This window comes from Alligator sinensis, unplaced genomic scaffold (genome assembly GCF_000455745.1).
Source record: "Alligator sinensis unplaced genomic scaffold, ASM45574v1 scaffold215_3, whole genome shotgun sequence".
Classification (NCBI taxonomy): Eukaryota; Metazoa; Chordata; order Crocodylia; family Alligatoridae; genus Alligator; species Alligator sinensis.
Genome location: NW_005842175.1, coordinates 1,718,556 through 1,740,924, shown reverse-complemented (window position 1 = coordinate 1,740,924; position 22,369 = coordinate 1,718,556). Strand labels below are relative to the sequence as shown.

Genomic DNA, 22,369 nt, shown 5'->3' with positions numbered 1-22,369 from the left:
TCCCTGCAGGGTTTCATAATATACATCTGTTCTTTAACTTGCTTAGAAAGAAGGACCATGGGGCTATTGTGGTGCCAATTAGCACATCTTGTTGCAACTGTGTTTAAAAATATTCACTACCTAGCTCTATGGAGGGAAAAAATCAATTTTCATTAATGATGTTTTCCTTCTGAAGTGTGATGTGTGAGGCAGACAACTTGGTCTCAACTAGTCATGGGAGCAGTAGACTGATTTATCAGTGTGGCCAGTGCCAGGCTGGGGACAGCTAAGGTCAACACCTGAAGATGAGAGGTGAGTTTGGGGAGGTAGCAGAGGAGAGTCGAGATACTGGAAGGAATTCTTAGTTCCCCAGACAATCCTATTGAAGTAAGTCTGTGAGTATTCCTATTCTGTAAAGCAAACATTGGGACATCTTAAGCAAACTCTGTTACTGTTCCCTGTATTACTTCCATCTTGGTGCAACAGTAGTGTTCGAATGCCTCAGAGCCAGTATTTATCTCTATTCTCAACAGCTAGGAGAAGCTGGGATAGGAGTAGGTTCCCTATGTGCAGTTGCCTTACAACACTTCTTAAGAAAGCTTGATGCCCAGGGAGGCCAGGCCTGGAATGGCTGCGAACGCACCACTCCCTAGAGCAGGGGTGGCCAACCGATGGAACAAGTGCCACAGCCTTTGTGTGTTGCACGTGACAGACTGGGGAAGGGCAGGGAGCACACTCACAAATAGGGCAGGGAGCACAACGTAAAGCAGCAGATCAGGCAGCAGAAGTGGATTACAGTGCCATTTAGGGAGGGCATGGGGCTTAATTTGTGACACCCCTGCCAAAAAGGTTGCCCCCTCCCTGCCCTGGAGGGATTGTTGTAGAGCACTGAAGCTCTAACATTGGTAGCAGAACTTGGGGTGGGTGAGTGGGGGCCAGCCCCAGGCGCCCATTTAGAGGGGGTGCTAGAATGGCGACTCTCCAGGTAGTCTCTAGTCCTGCTGCAACAGCCCCTTGCTGCAGCTATCACAGAAGCAGCTGGAGGCAGGGGCTCCAAACTGCTGCTGTAGCAGCAGATGGGGCAAATGGGTCACTCTGCACCAGCTGCAGCCAAGGACTTTGAGTCCCTGGGGAAGTAAGACTGACCTACCCCTCTACTCCCAGTACTTGGCATCCAACCCCCCAGGAGGGTTTTGCCCAGCGCTCTGCACCCTCTATCCCCCACAGGGTTTTTTTCTAGGGTGCAACACTTGCATCATTCTTGAGAAACTTCTCCTCTAACATCCTCTCTTATCCATGACAATTGCAGACAGTGGAACACAGCAGAGGCATAAAATAGTTCTTCCATCTTCCGGACTGAAGGCAGCTAATCAGGGCAAATCCAAAGAAACAACTGGTGTCAAGTGCTTGTAAGTCTCTGTGTGAGTGGTGAGATTTCGGGGCATTCAGTGCAGGGGAGGAGAACGTGAAGAGACTTTGATGGCTCCGTGTTATTTCACAGCAAGGAGGCCAGCTGGAGAGCCATTCCACTGCTTCTGAAATTCTTTTTTCCCCCTTTTTTTCTTTTTTCTTTCTTTTTCTATATAGACTTGACACTTTGATTCTGACAGCAATAGAGAATTGGAAAAGGGAGTTTGAAACGCCTCATAGGATCCTCTTCTTTCAAACCAAATTTGGTTTCATTATCATGTCTGGGTGCCCATGTCTGGCTTGCTGTGAGTCATCGCATCTCTAAATTGGTAGTCACCAATGAGGATTGTGGCTTGTTAGCAGGAAGCTGTCACATAGCTATCTTGTGCAAAATTCACCTGCAACTGATGCAAGGTAATATTTCAGGACCGCTTTACCCAACAGTTCACAGATTCAGAGTTGCTGAAGGGAGAATCAGTTTGCTCAAGCTTGCTTGCAGGTCATGGGACAGTTACATGTTTCTCAGCTGTTATGGTGATTCAGCACAATAAAGCTATAATCACTGTTGACGTGTTGCAGTAGCACAGCAGCTGCTCTTATCATCATTATGTGACAGCCAGTAGGGAGGGTATCGCACCAGTGACAAAGCCCTGAAGGATGTTTCATTTTATTCTTGTGGTTACCCAGGATTCTCCTGCTAGTAGCAAAGTTCAATATGGATCTCAAAAGCTATCTCAGGAAACTTCAGGATGCCAGTTGTATGGGATCAGTGGTCCTCTTCGTGTAAGTTGGACCATATGGGGAATTTTAGCTAGTCCAGCTGCTTGTAAAAACAGATAAGACAATGTCCTTTCAGTCTTTCTGTAAAGTGCTCTCTTGGCCTCTTTAGCCTCAGAGGCAGCTGTGCTATGACGAATAAAAGGTCCCCTCTCTAAATGATTATAGAGGCAGTACAGCTATCATAGACAAGGGCTTAGTTGATTTTTATTTGATTTTCTTTTTGCCTACCAAGGGCAAAAAATGAAGAGGCCTAGATTGTATCTATAAACCACTGTCTTGAGTCAGGGACCATCTGGAGTCATCCAGTCTGAGGAGGAACTCTGGGAAGGAGGGTAAAATCCCTTCCCAAGTTTCTTGGTAAACAGAGAGAAGATAGTGCAGTCTGTTCCCCAGTACACTCATGTTGTTCCAGTGGGTGATGGGGAAAAGGCAAGCCCTTCTCACTCCTCTTTGCTATTGTGGGATGATATACTGCCCCTGGATTGGGGAGGGGTTATGATTGTGATGGTCTGTTTTGTGTAAGGTTTAAAAGAGGTTTGTGTAAATTTTGTGTGTAAAGGCAAGATATAATCCAGCCCAGAGTTAAGAGTCCAACAGGGAAGTGGTAAAATAATAGCATTTCAACTTTTGCTTTCATGCACCAAGAACTTGCTCTTCTTATCAGCCATCCCATCACAGCTAGGGGAGGCTGTGGTTTTACTGCACACATTTAATTTCAGTTACCTCTTCATCCAGCATTTGTGATGGGCTTTGGCAATTTTTATTAGCTGTTAGTAGAGACTCAAGACAGTTCATTTAACTCTGCACTTTTTTGGATGAACATGGCGAGTTACATCTTTAGAATGTCTCTGTGTCAGCCTGCCAAGTCCTCTTCATCACCTTCCTCTCCTTCCAATATAACAAATGCCTGGAAATACTTCCAAAACCTTTGCAAGATGTGGATGGACCTTCAGGCTTTACAAACAGAGTCCTAGCCTGTGATCTAGGGATTCATTTTGTAAAGAAAAGGGCTGTCAAACTGACCAGCAGGTAGTAACTGAGCTCCCAGCTGGACTCACCATGTACACTGAAGAAACTAAATAGCTTTCCATGGGCCAAACACAGGATAATGCTCTAGGACTGACCCTTCCTTAAAAGACTGATAGCAAGGCCAGTCAGGCATGGGGGTCATGTGCTTTGGGAAATAAAATGAAAAGCAGGGGGTCTCTGACAACCTTTTGTCTTGAGAGATGTCACAATATTAACCTTATTAACTTTAACAATATTAACCTTAAGGTTTGAGCAGAAGGGGCTTTAAGCCTAACTAGGGTTAGGTTGATCTAAGTGCCAATCTGTACAGACATTTAGGAGGTAAGATCAGGCAAAAAATGGCAGGCCCAATCTAATTTAGTTCACCAGAGGAGACAAACTAAGTTAGATCAGGAACAGGTTAGTCCTATCTAACAAATGTCTGCACACATTAGGAGTGCAGCCCTGGGGCTGGGCAAACAGTGGGGCTTGCCCCAGCCCCACCCAGTGCTGTACTCTTCCTACCCCCCAACCCTGCATGAGCTATTTTTAGCTTCCTCCAATTCCCCCAACCCTGGATGAACATCCCCTGGGGGATCTGCCAAACCCCCCCGAACCTGCCAACCTCCCCACCCCCGACAGCTCCACTAGCCCCCCTCATACACGCATGTTAGACGCACTCTATTATCACACAGCTTAAAGTAAGACATGAAAGTCATGGCTGTGTGGAAAGTAGTTATATCACTTCTTGCAGTGGGGATAGACAAGATATTGTGGTGGCCATAGCTACCTCAGTATTGCTAACACCAAGCATTTCAAGTCGCATGTTCCCTTAGGCTCATAAGATGTTTTTCATGTTGTGTTTCCTATTTGGTTTCTATTTTCTGAGCCTTTAGGTTGAACTTAGGCCACATTTCCAAGCTTTTCTCTCCCATCATGAAGGCTAGACATTTTTTTTTTTAATGAAAAATGAGATTCTTCTCTGATCACATGAATCCTGAAGCTGGGGCTTGATAAAATACATCAGAAGACATGTAGTAAAAAAGCACAAGAATTTGCAACAGGGCTGTATGATTGTTAAGCTGAATCTGTTTTCTGAGTGCAATCCCTTTAAGTCTCCAAAGGCACAGACCTGTCTATCCATTTTGAGGTTGTCTGTGTTGTAGATCATTTTTAGCTAGTTCAGATGCCAGGCATTAAAGTGAATCAGCATGTTCTCTCTCTCTCTCTTTCATGGTGACTGTAGATTTGTTCTCTCTCATTTGTTATTAAAGCCAAAAGAAAATTAATCTAGACTGAAAGATGCAAGGTGTTCTTTGTGTCTGGAAAACACAGCAAACACTTCTGAGGAAGCAATGAGCAGGTATAGCCAAAGAAACCGTACGTCCAATCACTCCACACACACCACCATGCAGAAGAGTCACTTGAGGATTCTCTCTGCTAACAGACAGATTCCCTTCTTTCTCTTTACCTGTCTCTTTTTTGTATATCTGGCAAGGGAAGAGAAACTTAGCTAGGATGTTAAGTGTCTCAATCTCTAAAAAGACCAAAAAGATGTTATGTTTACTCTTAGCAGGAAAACTAATGATAGGGGCAACAAGGGCACCGGCTCCAGGCAGTGATTTGGAGTGGGAAGGGGGTCACAAAAATAGCAGCAGCTGCTCTCCTGGCCACCACTGCCAGCAGTCCAGCTGTGGCTGCTGCCCTGTGCACTGCCACCAGCCAGAGTGCAGAACTGCTCCATCGTGCCTCTGCTCCTAGGCCTTGTACCTAGTTGCAACTGCAAAGGTGCAACTCGGTGAAGCAGACACAGAGCACATAAACTGGTGACAGCAAGTATGAAACATGTCTGCTTCATCCTGCAGCATCTCACCCAGGTCTCACCATAGCTTTTGTTTTTATCACCTGCGGGACAGGAGAGTTGTAATTGCTATACAGTAAGGTGACATTCAGCTAAGGACACTCGTGGTTGGCCAGTGATGGGGCAGGAAATGCCTCGCATGTGATGCAATAACCTTTCTCAGCAGCTGGTTTGATATGTCAAAAAAGGATGGCATTACTGGGGCCACTGTGTTCTGCACATACACCCAAAAGCTTGTGACCCTGTCACGCAAACAGCAGTGAGACCTGAACTAAGAGACTGAGGCTCAGGTTTCGAGGGAAGCACCACAGTTCTGGCAAATGGCTTGCTAGAGCTTTAATTAGAGCCAACTGAAGCAATCTTTCTGTGAAGAGGAAAGTGCCCCTTTGCACTTTCCAAACCTATTCATGGTTACATAAGCCTGGAAATGAGGATTCTGAGGTTGCTATGGTGACTTCCATCCCTGATTCTTCTTGTCACTCTCCCACTCCATCGAAAACTTTTGTGTGTGTGAAGCAGCAGAGAAAATACGAATTATAGCATTGCAATAATAATTGGTTTGTTTGTTCCTTTAGTCCGGGGGTGCCAAATTAGTTTGGGAGACTTGGATGCTTGTATACAATTTAAAATTACCATATAATTTGGACTAAACATTAATCTCTGTAAGAACTGTATTGCCAGCATTCCATTTTTTAAAACATTTTTCTTAAATTCAATAATTTAAAATTCTTGACCTATGTACTATGTGATTGGCTTTAAAAGATCATGAGATTAAAACGAAAACAAAAACAGAAAAAAATCCCATTCTGGTTACTTTTTTATTTGTCTTCCTTTTTGGTAGCTTTTAGCTTTCATATTTTTAGGTGTTTCTTTGTAACCACAAAGGCTAAAAACTTACTTTTTATGGATATCTGAGATGCCCACAGAACCCCATTAATACCATTTTTAAATGGAAAAAAAATCCTTCTCCAGTCTAGGGCTTTCAGAAAAACACTAAATGTTGTGACTCTCAGTAAAATCATGATCATTGGCAAAATGGTTGTACCAGGTGACACTGCAAAGCTGGCAGGACATGAGCTACAGAGAGCTGAGATGTGGATTAGCAGGGAATGAAGCAGGGTAGGATTTGCATGCACTGGCAGGGCTGTAGCGCATCTCAGATCTGGAGTAGTAGGGAATGTAGGTCCCAATGGAAGTGCATTGGCAGAGCAAGGTTGCAAACACATAGATGAGGAGGTTCTGTATACTGGGGCTGAGCTACATTGGCACAGCTGTCTGGAGGAACCTTGTACAGTGTCTTGTTGTCACCTCCCTTGCAGAAGCGTCAAGCTTTACCCTGGGGCTAGGGCCAGACATTACACATAAAGCAGTTTAACTGATCAGAAACTGGTTTAAACCTGTAGCAGAACAGGCATACAGTGCACATAAACCAATTTGAAAATGGCCAAAACCAGTTTGAGATAAACCTGGTTGAATGTAGTATCAAACTTAACTGATTTGGGTCAAACCAGTTTATGCAATGTCTGTCCCAGACCCCTTGCTGGTTTAAGTTAAATCAGATACTCCCAGCATCCTGGCATGCTCTCTGCGCTGGGAGGGGCTCTCTGCTCCATAGCATGGTTGGCCCCTCCCCTCTGCTCTTCAGCCAAAGCAGGGGTGGGGAGTGGCCAGACGCTGGCCTGCCATGGCCCCTGAAGCAAATTCCTCCCTCCCTCTCCCCCCGGCAAACTCTGCAGACCACAGCTGGGGTTTGCCAGCCCCAGCCACACCTCCATGGCTTTCCTGCAGCGAAGCAGAGAGGGAGTTAATTTCTCCCTCTGTACAGCTTTCCTGCTGCCAGAGAAGGGATTAATTCCACAGTGGTTCCTGGAGCAGGGGAGAGAGGCAATCTGCACCTGTGAGCCCAGAACTAAGACCTGCAGGACCAGACTGAGTGGTGGGAAGTGTTGGCAAAGACCTGATCATCATCATATATATGTGCTGGAGATGGAGTTAAGGGAAGTTGCAAACAGCTTCTGCCCGGAAGTTGCAGACCAAAGAATGCAGAGAGCTACATTTACATTATAAAACAGAACCTGTAAAACCTAAACAAAGACTTTCTGAATGCCTGGCCGTAAGAAGACACTCTGCCGTCAGGATTATTAAGACTTATGCAAGGCTTTCTCTTGTCTTCATGCTTTACATTTTAAGTTAGACTAAGGTGTGTATGCTGTGTTTTACTGGGTTGTATCTTAGCTTAGGTGAAGATTTTTGGTAATTCCCTGTTGTATGCTTTGCAAATTGCTGTGTTCAATACATACTTGCTTCAGAGAGAGGACTTTTTTCCCATCCCCACTCATCAGTCTAGCAGCAGCTCCCCCGTGCCAACCCCGGCTGGTGGCTGGCATCCTGTGTGTCCTGCTAGCCCTGGCTGGTTCCTTTCCATGCCCCCTCCACTCCAGCAGGGAGGGGTGAGAGCCCTGGAGGATGTCTTTCCTCCCTCCCCTTTGGCAGTGGCTGGCAGGCATGCTTTAGCGCCCCGCGGCTTCTGGCTTGAGCCACTGCAGGCACATGCCTCCATTTCCTGATTTAACAGAGAATGTCTGTCCAGTTATTAATCAGTTTAAGCTGCGCAGCTTAGACTAACCTGCAAAGAGTGAATCAATTCAGGCTCAGGCTTTTTGAATGTCTGTCCCTAGCCAAGTATTCTAGGCTTCATGACCTTTTTCAGCCAAATGACTTTCAGGTGTCCTTGTCAGTGCTGAGCCTGTGTTGTTAGCAGCCAAAGAAATTGCAGTACATCATGAATTTGTTTGTGTAGCTGTTTCTTTCTTTTGGGATTAAAATAAAATAAAATGCTTCTCAAAGAAACTAATGAGGACTAGTTATTTCCAGGTGGTTATATAAGCTGTCTACAAACAACAGTGCTAACTTAACTTTTCCTTTCCATCTTTCTTAAAAAGCAAGCAAATAGCAAATGCCCAAATCAAGAAAGACGACAAGAGGTTTAGTGTGGTGTGGCAGTAAATGTAAACTGTTCTAACTTTCATGTCTTAATTAGCTGTAAAATTGATTTCCTACCTTGAATAAATTATTCTAGCTTCCCCCCCTCATTTCTTCCTTCCTCTCTCTTTATTTTGACTGATAGTTCTAATCCCTTGTCACTCTTTTTCTCCGCTTGCTGGAACTACACAAAGTGGAACTGCTGTTGCCTAGTTTGCTGGCAATTAAAACTCGTTTCCTCCATTCATGCCACAGCAGCAGTCATCTTCTACTTTCAAGGAAAGTACAGGTCAAAACCAACAGAAGCCTTTAATAATCCAGGATTTTTATCCAGCACTGAAAAGAGAATTTTTTGTTGCTAATTGGATTGTTGTGGGATTATGAAAAGCAGAGAAAAACCCCTTGGAGAGGAAGAAAGCCAGGAATATGTGGAAGCAGAGAGAAGAAAACAGGCAGCTCTATACATCTATAGGTGTTCCAGGAACCTTTCCTCAGAACAAATGCATGGAATACATCTTGGGTCTAATTTCTCAGAGCCCTGTAGCTTGTGTAGCTATTTCAACTAGTGCAAAACATGTTGACATGACCCTGCCAGAGGGGTAACATTTAAAGACTTTCAGTCTTTCCAAAAGACAGACTTAGTTCTGACCACAAACGATGGCCTCCGTGCAGAAAAATATTGGGAGTCTTTCTACAACTGGTGTTACACAGGAGGATGAGTTAGATGATCTGAATGGTTCTATTGAGCCTTGAACTCTAATACTTTATAGGACTAGCCATAGTGTATATGTGTATTTCATTTCATGATCTTCAGAATAGGTTTGAAAACAAGTTCATAGAGGTTGGAACTGGGCTAGTTTATGAAAATCAGAGCAGCTAGATGAGGGCCGTGTTAACTTGGGGGTTCATTCCATCTTGGCACCAAACCTCATAACAACAAATTAACACAGCAATTCTGATAGGTGTCCTATCTCTTCCACTTAATAACCCATGCTCCATTTCAGTGCAACCAATTCTTGTGATTTTATTGTATATCTTGTGATGTTTGACATTTTACTTAGATGTTGAGCATTTTATTTTTAACAAAAAATAAATGCTAGCACTACTGGTTGCAGAGGAAATGTGTGAAATGTGACTGGTGCGCACCCTAAAGGCTCAAAAGACATACAGTAAATTGAATAATTTAACATTGATTATGTTTTAAGCTTGTAATTTTTAAGCCAATCTCTTGTTGATTCTCTGATTCATTCTTTTTTTTAATGTTTATGGTTGGTGATGCTGCCCTTAGAATCACCGGACAAAAATGGTGTTGTCTGTATGTGTCAGTAATTGCCTTCAGTTCTGTACCATGGAGACTGTATTGTTAGCTCAGACAATAAGTTGCCCAGGGCAAGTGTTCAGACTATACTGTGTGTCAATATAATGAGGCATTTCCTTGTATCACATCTCTATGCTGATTGTGCCTGGCCTCCTGGTTAAAACCCCAAACTGGGAGTTAGGAGATAAAGCTTCTACTCTCAGTTCCACCCGTTAATGTAGTGAGTGACCTTAGATAAATTATTTAGTGGCTCTGTACCTCAGTTTCTTTAGTGGTAAAATGATGGTGGTATTTATATACCTGACTCATATGAAGGATTGAGGCTATTTCATAAACACTTGCAAGGCATGTTGAGATATTAGCAGAAGATTTAATAAAAGAACATAGTATTACTACTCTTATAATGGCTTTCACTTTGCATCTTGAGTGCATGATTACTATTCTTTGAACAAAAATAAAAAACAGAACAAGAACAAAAAAAAAGAACATTATAATAATTCTTAGCTGTTTCTTTTTCCAAGAATTATTCTTATTCAGGAACTTTGATTCAGAAATCAGAGATATTTAATATTGTGTCTCAAAGTAATGAGGCATTTTAATTGCAAAGGCCTTATTTTCATGATAAAAGAAAAAGAGCACGTTAAGTAAATAACTATTGTAATTGTATAGATTTTGGTATATATTAATGCCACTGTTGTGAGACAGTCCACCAGAAAGTGGAGGGTACAGAAGTTATTAACTCTTAAGTCCTTGAGAGAATAGCACTGATTCATCACCTATTACTCCATTTTTACCTTTGAAATCTAGTGCCAAGTGGAAATCTGCAGGTCTATGGTGTCCTGACACTGGAGTGATGTGTTAAATCCAGATCCATCAGCTTCAGGGAGGATGCCAAGGGATACATCAAAAGGATTGAGTACCTAAGGTAACAGAAAGATGTCTTCTTGAGACACTGACTTCATATAGAAGACCATGGGGATTGCCAAATGGATAACTTTTAATTTCATAGTCCACTGCTGCAGTACCAGCATTAGGGAGCACAGCTGAGAGTTTAAAAAGTCTGTCTCTTGGGCTAGGAACAGACATTGAAAAAGCCTGAGCCTGAATTGATTCAATCTTTTCAGGTTAGTCTAACCTGCAAAGATTGAACCGATTTGGAGGTAGACAGACATTCACTTTTAAATCAACAAATGCAGGTACATGGCTGCAGTGGCTCAGACTAGAAGCTGGGGGCACTAAAGCAGCCCTCCCTTCCCTTCCATAGTGCTGAGCTGGGAGAAGGGGGGGATCGTGGCCAGGCCCCAGGAGGATGCTCTGATTAGGGAGGGGTTTAAACCCCCACCCTGCCTAGACAGTCCCAGGGTTCTCCTAGCTCACTGCTGAAGGGGCAGGAGTGTTGCCAGACCCTAGCCCCGACCTAGCACTCTGAGGTAAAGCAGGGAGGGGGAGGGAGGACTACTTGTGTGGACTGCATGCATCTGTTGATGATACTGAGCTTTTCAATCTCCCTCTCCTTGCTTCTTCATATTGTCTGCAGCAAATCTGACAGACAAGGGAGCCAGCAGGGAGCTGATAACACAACATTAGCTCATCAAGAAAACAAAAGCCTCTCTCATTAGTTCAAGCTCTTCCTAAATAGGTTTTTCCAAGGAAGTAGAGGGACATTACCAGCTGACCTGTTGATTAGCTCCAAAAAGCCCTAAGTGGACACTGTCCTGTCTGCCTTTGTACTGTCTCAGTAAAATTGGACACACACAGACACCTCTCAGTATTAGCTAAGATACCACATGCTAGCTAGGGTCCATGTGCCTGGGGTCCATGCTGTGGGAGAAGGGACCGGGGAAGGGGGAGGGGGGCATCCCCTGCTTGAGCAGCAAGCAGCAAAGCAGGGGAAGTCAGGCAGATGCTGCTGTGCCTGCAATCTCCCAACTCCTTCTGGCTAGGGACAAGAGGGGCAGGGCCAGCCCTGCTCTCTGGAGCAGACAGCTCAGGGCTGCAAAGCATCTGGGATGCTGGAGTACTCTGATCTAACTTAAATCAGGAAGGGGTCTGGGACAGAAGTTCCATAGACTGGTTTTACCCAAATCAATTAAGTCTGATACTACATTCAACCAGGTTTATCTTAAACCAATTTCAGCCATTTTGAGACCGGTTTATGTGCACTGAATTTATGTTCTGTTATAGGTTTAAACCAGTTTCTGATCATTTAAAGCAGTTTATGTGTAACTTCTGTCCCTAGCCCTAAGTCACAAAGAACACACCATTGGCAGAGTTACTGCAAAAAGAGCAGGCTGTAAAGATCTTAAAACTTTACAGAAATAGTTCTTCTAGTCTCCTGTGACTGTACAAGTGAAGGTGGCAAGGGGATGGCAGTCTCAAATAGATGTTAAAAACCTACAATACATAGGATTTTTTTCTTGTTTCTTGCTCCCCACCCATTAACAAGGCAGATGGAGCCTCAGAACATGAGTGTTTATACAAGCCTAGGTGATCCCGCAGCCATTGGAGCAATCAGGGCTATATAACAGCACTTTTTAATGGAAACCAAAAGAGATCCACCTGCCAGAGACAGTGTCACATGCTTTGCTTAAGTCTTGTGGTGTTGCAGTCCCTGCTTCATGCATGTTTCATGAAGCCCGGCTCATAAAAATATGCCATTTGTTTAGTTTCTTTTTCCCTTTGTACCTAAGGAGGCTTTGTTAGCCTTTTGTCTAGATGCTTTTGTAGGAATCCGTGGGTTCCTCCCCTCACCCAGCTGCCCTCTTACTCTTCCAGCACCTCCTTATGTTTTCCCCCTGCCGGTCTCCATTCCTTATGCAGCAATCGGAGCTAAACATTTTCTGGAAGGAGCCAACCTTGACTGGAGGTGTTTGAGAGGGAAGTAAGGTCACAACATGGGGCACCAAGATGAAATAACCAGATAACTCTGTGCTGATGAAACTGAGCTTTGGACGAGGCCCAGTAGCTGCTGTTTCCCCTCTCTCTGTGTGGCTCTTGGATTGGAGGCCAGAGGGAGGCCTAAGTACAGAGTCTGTGAAACCTAACAACAGAGTCTGGCCCACTAAAAGCTTGCTTTAGTCACTGATGTATGAGGCTGCAGAGGGATAGATGCATACCCTTCCTCCTCTTCTTCCCAGATACATAAGAGGTGAAGGAGAGCCTAAGAAAAGAGATCCTGGAAAGAGACTGAAGGTCATAATTTCATCCTCCTCTTTTCTTGAAGAGCTTTTTCAGTATTCTCTCCTTAGCCTCGGAGAACAGCATGACTTCTCCAGGAAAAAAAATGGTAGACCCCACATACAAGTGTTATGGAGAGGCTCCCACCAGGGCAAGGTTGATTGTAAACCAAGTAACAGTATCTGCATCACTGGGGGGTCTAGATGCTGGTTTTTTCATCCTTACCTCAACAGCCCTCCCTGGAGATAAGGAAAGAAAAACACTTTGTACTTCTCTCATATCTTCTATTTAAGATGTCCACAGAGTTTTACAAAAAAAGAAGTCTCCCAACTAGAAATTATCAATAATTTTCATTCAGAAGTTAGAAAATTGACTTTTCTCCCCACCCCCCCAAAAAAAACCCCAAACGCCCAACCTGCAGGCTATTACAAACAGTTTTAGCATTTATAGAAACATTTATTTTGCTGAATCTGAAAATTTTGTTTTTGCCACTCCAATGTCTCACTCGTTGCCATTGAATGCAAACAAGTGAATGATCCATAGATTATTAGGGGCTGGAAGGGACACCTTGCAGATCATCGGGTCCAGCCCCCAGATCATTGGGTCCAGCCCCCAAGGCTTGATATCAAGGCTTCTTTTAAGTAATTTTTTATTTTTCTCCTCATTTTCCAGTTTCTATCCAGTTTCCAGTAACTATTCCGAATTTTCAAAACAAAACTAATCCTGTTGCTTACTAATTTTTCAAAGATTGTAAAAGTTCTGAAAAGGTAAAGTAGCAGAAGACAAGTGAAGGTGTACATGTATGTTTGGAGAAGGAACCTTGACAGCATTCATTGTGTGTACATAGTGGCAAAGAAAGGAAAGGGAAGAATGGAAATCCAATTTATTTTCAAAAAATATTTCATAAAGATGATTGAAAAATTAGAAGCAAATTAGAAGCAGCTTTGGAATTTTTCACAGACCTGTCTTCCAACCAGCTCTACACTCAGTCCCCCGGTGAGGGGAAGTAAATATTATCATCTTCATTTTGCAAATGAGATGACTGAGAAATTGTGTGGTTCTTCAGTCATACCTAAACTTTGTGGCAGGCCTAGGAATATACCCCAGGTATCTGAAATCCCAAGTGTCTATATTAACCTCAGCTATTCCTGTTCTACGTTAAGACTTTTGCCATCCACTTCTTTCCCCATGTTGCTCTCTGGTTGTAGACCTTTGAGTGCCCTCCATTGAGTTTCATAGGCAGGGGATTGTGGATAATATGAGGACAGCCTCGTTTATGGCTACCCAACTTCTTGTGGTTCAGGATAAGCAGCATATGGGGGTTGGGGAAAGTACTGCAGTTGGCTGACTCCTGAGTGTTAATAATGTTTCTGTGTTGATCTCAGGAGGGGTTATAAACAAGTGCAGTGAATGTAGGAGGGAAGGAGGGAAGAAGTGAAGGTGTGGGGGTGGAAGAATTTGCCTGGCTTACTGAATAAAGGAGGGATCAAAATGAATGGGGAGAGAGAGAAAAGCTGGTTTAAATATTTAATCTCTCTGGTGTTTGCATTGAAAGGGAGACAAAAGCCTTGGAACATCGTTTGTCTTGAACAAATTCTTACCAGAGCTGAATGACATGTGGTCAACATTTCCCTAGGGGAAAGAGATGAGCTTGGTCCTACGCCATCAGACCATTTGCCCAGCCAGCCAGCATCCAGTCTCCTGCTGTGGCCACAACCTGGCACTTCAGAAGTAAAAGAATGGTGAACAGGAATGCACCTAGCCTCCAGGGCAGTGCTCTGCACTGAGGGGGTGGGAGGGTTGGTCCTGTGAAGATCAGTTTGTGCACTGCATGGCGTGCACAGCTCTGTAACTCAGAGGTCAGGCTGCCAGCCTGCTGTGCGGGGACCACACCTTTCAAACAGCAGAAGCCTCCCTAGCTGGAGCCACCGTAAAGCAGCTGCCATTTTGTGCTTCAGCTTTGATACAGAACAGTACTGGCCATGTCACTTTGCTTTTTATCATTCATGGAGATTTGTTTCCTCCCAGCCTTCCTTTCTTTCCTCTGTCAGTATGGGCCATCAGAATATGGAGCTTCTCCCATTGCTCTGTTTCTTCTCCTTCCCTTAACCAATATGACTTAGTTTCCCCTCTCTGCTCTGCTTATCCATCTTTCAGGTGAGCCCAGCACTTTTGCCCATCAATAAGTACAGCATTGACAGCACCTTCTATAGCTAAAACAATTGTATTTGTACACTAGCTTTGGTTGAATGACCTTGAGCCAGCCTCAGGGATAGTGTGTACATGTTCAGTAGGCCTGTGCGAGTAGGCAGGTATTCAATCCAGCTTCGGATCCGGCCACTTCGGATGCCAGGGATCCAATCCAGAGCTCTGGACAGGGTTTCCACCTCGATCCAGCCAAAGCTTCGGAGCCGCCTCGGAGATCCGGCCATAGGGTATAATGGGGGAATCAATGAAATATCTATAACTTTGTTGTTTTTTGTCTGATTTGGATGAAACTTACAGAGATGGTAGCCTCTACTGAGAGCATGAAGTCTGCCAAGTTTCAAGAAGATCCATACAGGGAGTTGGGGGAACTGCACCCCAAATTCTTGAAAGCAAAACTCATCTCACATGTATATGTTAAGCCACAGGGGGGTGAAAACTGCAGGGGTGGTGGCCCCTGGTGAGGCCATGAAGCCTGCCAAGTTTCAAGGAGATAGGTGCAAGAGTTTGGGGGAAAACGGACCTCAACCTACTGACAGGCAAAACTCGTGACATGGATGACACTGCGTGTGTTAAGGTGCAGCACGGTGACAGCTGCAGGGATGGTGGCCCCTGCTGTGGCCACAAAGCCTGCCAGCTGTCAAGGAGGTCAGTGCAGGGCTTCTGGGTTCTGGGGCCCTGCACCTCTAGCTGCTGACAGGTAGAAGTTGTGACATGATTGCTTGTGCATCTGTGTCTGTCTTGGGGAATGGGTGTGGCGGGGGGAGAGGGGGTGGAAAATACTGCAAGCCTGGCTGCTAAGCTACTGTGTTACCAGTTACCAATTAATCATGATTCACTCAGGGACCAGCTCCATACACAGTACCTAGCTACTAGTAGCTACTAGAAAATTAGTTAATTAGCAACGATTAACACCTAGAAAACTACAGACTAAGGGGAAGAAATAATCAATACAGACAATCAACTGCCCCAAGACAGAGACAGTCAGTTGCACAGGCACCCATGGCACGAGTTTTGCCTGTCAGCAGCCAGAGGTGCAGGCCCCCAGAAGCCCTGCACCTATCTCCTTGACAGCTGACACCTTGACTGCAGGGTGGTGGCCCTTGCTGGCAGGCTTCATGGCCGCAGCAAGGGCCACCACCCCTGCAGCTTTCACCATGCTGCGCCTTAACACCCACAGTGTCACCCATGTCACGAGTTTTGCTTGTCCGCAGCTGGAGGTGCAGTTTCCCCCAAACCCCTGCACCTGCTACCTTGAAACTCGGCAGGCTTCATAGCCTCAGCAGGGGCCACCACCCCTGCAGTTTTCAGCCCCCTGAGCCTTAACACACAGGGTCAGCTATGTCACGAGTTTTGCTTGTCCGCAGCTGGAGGTGCAGTTTCCCCCAAACCCCTGCACCTGCTACCTTGAAACTCGGCAGGCTTCATAGCCTCAGCAGGGGCCACCACCCCTGCAGTTTTCACCCCACTATGGCTTAACACATACACGTGACATGAGTTTTGCTTTCAAGAATTTGGGGTGCATTTTCCCCTGAAAACTTGTCAGGGTTCATGCTCTCAGCAGAGCCTACCACCCCTGCAAGTGTCATCCAAATCAGACAAAAAACAACAAAGTTATAGATATTTCATTGGTTCCCCATTAGTGCCTATGGCCGGATCTACGAAGCTGCTCCAAAGCTTTTCCGGAAAGCCAAACGAAGCCAGCACTTTGATCTGGACATGCTGCTTCGGATGCCAAAGTGTCCGAAGCGTCTCCGGATCTGAAGCACGGTCTGAAGCCTCGCACAGCCCTAATGTTCAGACTTATGGCCAGCCAGTATCTGGAAAAAAGAAATGTTATTTTTCAGGCCCTATCAAGAAAAATGGCTGCTGATTTTGTTCAATTACAATTAACTCCCTTAAAAACTATGCACTTCCCCACCATGCCTTGTACTTTAGCCCCAGACTAGAAATCCACATTGCAGACACTATCATTATGACCAAGAAGAGTTAAATAGACCTTTCTTTAGAAACTGCTGACCTCATTCACCAACTAGTCTTACAGAGACAAAAAGTGAAAATAATGTTCTCTAATTGGTTGGGGGGAGAGAGTTATATATTTATTTCATCTTGGCTATAATCTTAACTTCCTTCATTGAGATCCACCCACTAATGTGGACCTCTGTACCATACTGAATGTACTTCCATTAAACAGTACCAGGAAAGCAGAGAGCCATGAAATGTGGTTTCCTTACACACTTTAGTTAACTTTACTTTCTAGATCACAGCTTATCTGTCTGACATTCTTAAAGGACTGTTGCCATTGCTGTAGCATCTGAGCGCCTCAGGATCTTCAGTACATTTATTTTCATAATACCTACGTGAGATTAGGAAGTGCTATCATTCCCATGTTATAGATGGAAAGGTGAAATATAGTAAAACTGAATCATGTGCCCAAAGGCACATAGGAAGTCTGTGGAGAGGCAAAGAGTTTTTCAAGTCTGACCTCCTGAGCACCAAGTGAGTACATAAAGCACTGAGCCATCCTTCCTCTTCTCATGACTTGATGAGCTATGAACAGAAACAACAATATAAATAAAAAATGCAAATGACATTCTTCGAATGGTTTGAAGAATTTGTGTTGAACTATTAGCTTTACTTGTATGAATAGTTCATATTTCATTAATCGTAAGATGATATTAAGTGGATCCCAATGCACTTGATGTTGTCTATCCCCCATAATTATCTCTTGGTATAATTTGAAGGAACTACTTTGAAAACCCATAGTTTGGAGGACATTTTATCCCATCTAGATTCCCACCAAGCAACTATCATTATGGTATCTGAGTGCCTTCAGCAAAAGATAGCCAAGTCTTTGGTTTTGACCTGGCTAGGCAAGTTTTTTGAGCTGTAACCTTGCTTTTATCTATTTCTTCTGGACCTGCATTTGGTTTAAAGTAGAGTTTTAGTAAGGTTAGATATCAGGATAGTGACATAACTGGAATCTTGGCTACACGGCAGACTCTTCCTTTGATAAGTGAGGTGGAGCCTCACCAGAACAGACTAATCCCTCAAACATGCTCAGTATAGGCATACTTGAGTGAAAGGAGAGTTAATTCACCATAGCCTTCTGGCTCTTGACTTCTTTGCTGCTACTGCCAGTGACGTTTCTTTTATCATGCTGACTTTGTGATGTCAATCCTTGTCTAATAAGACCTGAGCTGAAGGCCCCTATACTCATTTTATTTAGACCACTGAATGAATAGCTGTAAGATCTGACAGATTTTTAGTTGCTACTGACTCATTGGGCATGTCTGCATGTGCAAATGCTGCTGGATGGGTTTACTCTGCAGTAATTTACTGCAGAGTAAACTCAGCCTGGGCAGACATCTACATGTGCAGGCATTTGGGAGCAGATTTGCTCCCAGTAGGAGCAGCCTCAACAGGGCTGCTCCCACCCTGCTCTGTCTCCCTGCAGCAGCCATGGGGAGCTCTAGGCTCCCTCTGGGTGCTAGTCCAGGGGCTGGCAGGGAACAAGGCCAGGAGACAGTTGTCTTCTAGGGGGAACTGGGAGATTGCTTCCTGCCTCCAGGGGCTGCCTGCTGCCAGCATGGGCTCCAATGGCAGAGCCTGAGCTAGGACAATGTCTCCCTGCCCTGGCAGCAAGGAACTCCCGACCCCAGCTCCCTGATCAGGGGCAGGGGGCTTGGAAAGAGCTGCAGGGGAGGGGTTGGGATCTACCTCTCCCCCACAGCTATTTCCAAGCCCCATGCCTTACTTGCCTGATCAGGGAATGAGGCTGGGAAAGAGCTTCAGGGCTGGGACTTGTCCCAGACCAGGACAGTTTCCAGCCAGCTCTGGACTGCATGTGGAGACTTCCCTAATAGCAATTGTGGAACTGGAGCCAAGAACTCCCTGCTGTCAGGGGAGGGGAACACTGTCCCATCCCAAGCTTCTCTACCAGAGCCTGCCCCGGCAGCATGCAACTCCCAGGGGCAGGGAGCAATCTCCTGCCCCCTTCTGGCTGGCTTACTGGGAGCAAATTTGCTCCCACTCGGCCAGCTACATATGCCTTACTGCACAGTAACTACTCTGAAGTTAATTTACTAAGTGCTTTTGCAGGTAGCAAATTAACTGCGGAGTAGAGCAAATTACTGCACAGTAAGCATCTGCGCATGTAGATGGTGATGCTTACTGCACCGTAATTTTCTCTACTGTGCAGTGAAATGTCTCATGTAGATGTGCCCATTGTCAGTTTGATCTGGTACACCAGAAGTCAGGGTCGTCTTATGACAATTAAATAACAATTTCTGAGCTACCAACACCCTACCACACTGTGTGCCAAGATGGAAGGTTTGACTCAATGGAAGAGACTGTCATTGAAGAAGTCCTAATATCCCTCTGAAGGGAGCTGAATTTATGCAGTGACTCACCACCCATTACTGTACATTATAAAGGAGTTAGAAGGGACTGGCAAACAGTAGCCATGTACATACAGCAGTGTATGGGTACATGTGACCAGATGTCACCTGCTTCAGAGATGACTGATTATGCACAGGTTAGGTGCGTGGGCCTAACAGAGCAGGAAAATGGTGGTAGGGACAGTATAAACAATCATTTTATGTAGAAAGCGGTCTTCCTACAGCAAGAAGAGATCAGGAACTTTAGGAGTGTGGTCTATGAGAGAACATGGATTCATGTATTGGTCCTGAGTCAAAATGAAGTTACCTATTTGAATGAAATTTTTCAATTTATAGTAAATTCTCTGAAACAAGGAGTGACAGGGCAACTGAAACTAGTTATGAATTTGAATTAAATTTGACGAATAATTTCGGGTGTGTGCGGGCCAGGAGCGGTCCGAGGCTTTCGGGGGCGTGCGGAGGGCTGTGGCCAGCAGCCCTGGCACATGGGTCGGGGAATTCGGCACGGCGGACTAGAATTAGGCACGGATGCGTAGCGGTTGATTAAAGATGATGTTACTTACACCGTAGATGGTCACGGTGCAGGCAGGAAAAAGCTTCGCTTAAGTTGCAGTTACAAAACTCGCTCGAACAAGACCCGTAGAAAACTCGAGCCTCTTAAACCCGGAAGGAGCTCTGGATACACACACACACAAAGTTTGCTAGGCTCCGTGGACCGAGCGCGCAGGGAAGGGTACGTCGAGGGATCAGGCGGCGACGGGGAGAGGCTAGAGGTTGATCAGGCCCCTGTATCCTTCTTAAGGCACACGCTGGGTTTGTTAGGCTCTGCAGCGCTTAGTGTTCTTCACGAGATGGATGTGGAGTCCTCCTAAATGAGGTCCTCCCCGGAGATCTCCAACTTGGGCGGAAACCGCTCAAGCCTCTTATACGGCTAGCAAGCCAATCGCTAGCCGCCACGTGGGAATAATTTAGAAACAGCCAATAGTGGGACACAAATTTGCATGCGAATGGCGGGAACTCCTTTGCACCGGGGTTTTCTCTATGCAACTGAGAAATGCACCGTGCAAAGAAAGCTCCCCATGGCGGGAAATAATTCTGCAGTGCCAAAGTGCACACACAATCATACCCTTGGGTCACGACAAGGTGAAAAGGGAGTAAAGAATATTTTTAAATGTCCCAGGATTCCTTTCTACATTTTTAAATGAAATATTTCATTTTGGATATGCTGAATCATTTCATTCCAACATTTTCTAAGTGAAACTTCAGGAATGAAAATGTTTTAAATTTAGAAATTGTTCTAAAATTAAGAAAAAAATGATCAAAAGGGGTCAAAGAACCACCACGTGAAAGAGCACATTTCATTTTGAAGTGGCTGAAGTGTTTTGGGTTGTCCCAAAATGAATATTTTTAGTTTCTATGTTGAACCCCACCCCCACCCCCCCAAAACAATCTGTTTCACTTTGATCTAAATCAGTATTTTTCCCAAGTTTTATGTTTGCCCACCAAAATAAAAAAAAAATGTGTCACCCAGTAATAATTGTAAGCCATTAAATGTTTTTTATACTTATTCTTAGTTCTTAATCAGAACTAACTGCATTCCTAACAGCTGCAGTGTCTCCGGGTGGCAAGAGTTTGCTATATCTCAAAAAAAGATGACAAGAAATTAGTGACAGAAAACCTCTATTTAGTTAATGAATCAGCCCAACTCTCTCTAAAAGAAAACAGTAAAACATTAGAAGGGAAAAACTGGTTTGAAAAAACTCATGAATTTACAGGCTGTACAATAACAGGAATCATAGCACTCTCTCTCTACCTCTCTCTCTCTCACACACACACATGCACGTACACGTGCACGTGGACACACACACTCACTCACCACATGCACATGCACATGCACATGTACATACAGGCTTGTCTCCTGTAGGAAGGACGAGACTTCCTGGTTTGGAGTGCCCAAGAACTTTGTGTAAAAAAGGGCTTTCAATAAGCACTAGATCCCACCTCCTCTGTAGTCTGTACCCCTCCCTCTACTGTCTCTGACACTGACTTTGAAGGAGGAGTGAGCCAATTATCTGTGAGTCCTACAGAAAGAAAACCTGCAACTTAACAGCTACTGAGGGAGAGGGAGAGAGAGGCAGGGAGGAAGAATCAATAGAGAAATAATAAAATATAAAGAAAAGAAAAGCCCCTTCTGGATGGGAAAGAGAACACTTTAAAAGAAATCTCAGATCAGGAAAAAGATTCATTTTTTCTGTCTGGCTTTTTTTCTATTGCAGGAGTGAGAGGCTCACTTTCAAATCTGCTGTCTTAAGACATTTTCAAGCCCTCCTTTTTACTGTGTATTACTCCCCTTTATCTATTATTTTGAGGTTATGTAAAAACAGTATGGGTCGGCTCAATGTACTCACTAGCCTCCACGGCTAGATGTCGCACCCGAGGCCCCTTTCACCCCAACAAGTCTATGAATTGCAAGTTGCAAGAAAAGCAAGTGGGAGTAGGAGACAGCTTTTTTCCTTAGCGTGAACTGAGACTGTCAGGAGAAGAGCACATCTCACCAGAGGGGGAAAGCTGCTGTGGCTCTATAACCTGACTTTGGATCATGTCAGTCTTCTGATCCAGTAAATATCCTCCGGGGGACCATCCCCTGGAGCACTCCCTCCAGTCCTTCTCCCTCCAGTTAGGGTGCTAAAGTGATGCTGAAAAACTGAGCCCAGCTCAGCCACTTGGGATCTGGAGAACAGCAGCTTTTTCCAGCAGCAGCAACAGCCTCTGATAAAAAATCATCCAGACAGCTGCAGGAACTGCACTACAATTCAGGACTTTTCCTCCAAAGAAAGAAAGGTAAGGGAGTGACAGCGAACCTGACATTAATGTAGCCGGGAGACAAACACCCTACAGAAATTAATAGTGGTGTGCATGAAAATGAAAGGGAGTCCAGGACTTTTCTAACCATTGCCCGGTCTGTTATATGCAGCTTGCTTTGCTTCTTTTTAGCTAGATGCAGTAGACCATTTAGGGCTACTAAACAGAGAGAGAGAGAGGTACACTGGCTGGTTACTATGGACAGTGACACACTGGAGTATGTTTAATGGATGGTCAGGAGAGGGGAACATATCCAAATCATCATTCAGGTGCTGAAAACCAAAATGTAAATGCTCTGCGGGGCAAGTTTAGATGCAGGTTTACTATCTTCATTCTGTTTCTCTGATCTGGTGCAGAAGTTCAGGTTATTCAACGCCTCACTGGAAT

At 44.7% G+C, this 22,369-nt stretch overlaps 1 protein-coding gene across 3 annotated transcripts in view; it reads left to right on the top strand.

Moving 5' to 3' along the window:
• RASD2 (RASD family member 2) overlaps nt 1-22,369 on the top strand; it is a 50,442-nt gene that overhangs the window by 19,516 nt on the left and 8,557 nt on the right. The window contains exon 1 of one of the 3 annotated variants that reach the window (XM_025206847.1): nt 10,188-10,263. The exons of 1 other annotated variant lie outside the window; for it this stretch is intronic. The gene's annotated coding sequence lies outside the window, so the exon portion shown is untranslated. Of the gene's footprint in view, nt 1-10,187; nt 10,264-21,249; nt 21,962-22,369 lie in introns of those variants that run through there. One more of the 3 variants, XM_006025985.2, reaches the window with a different exon arrangement.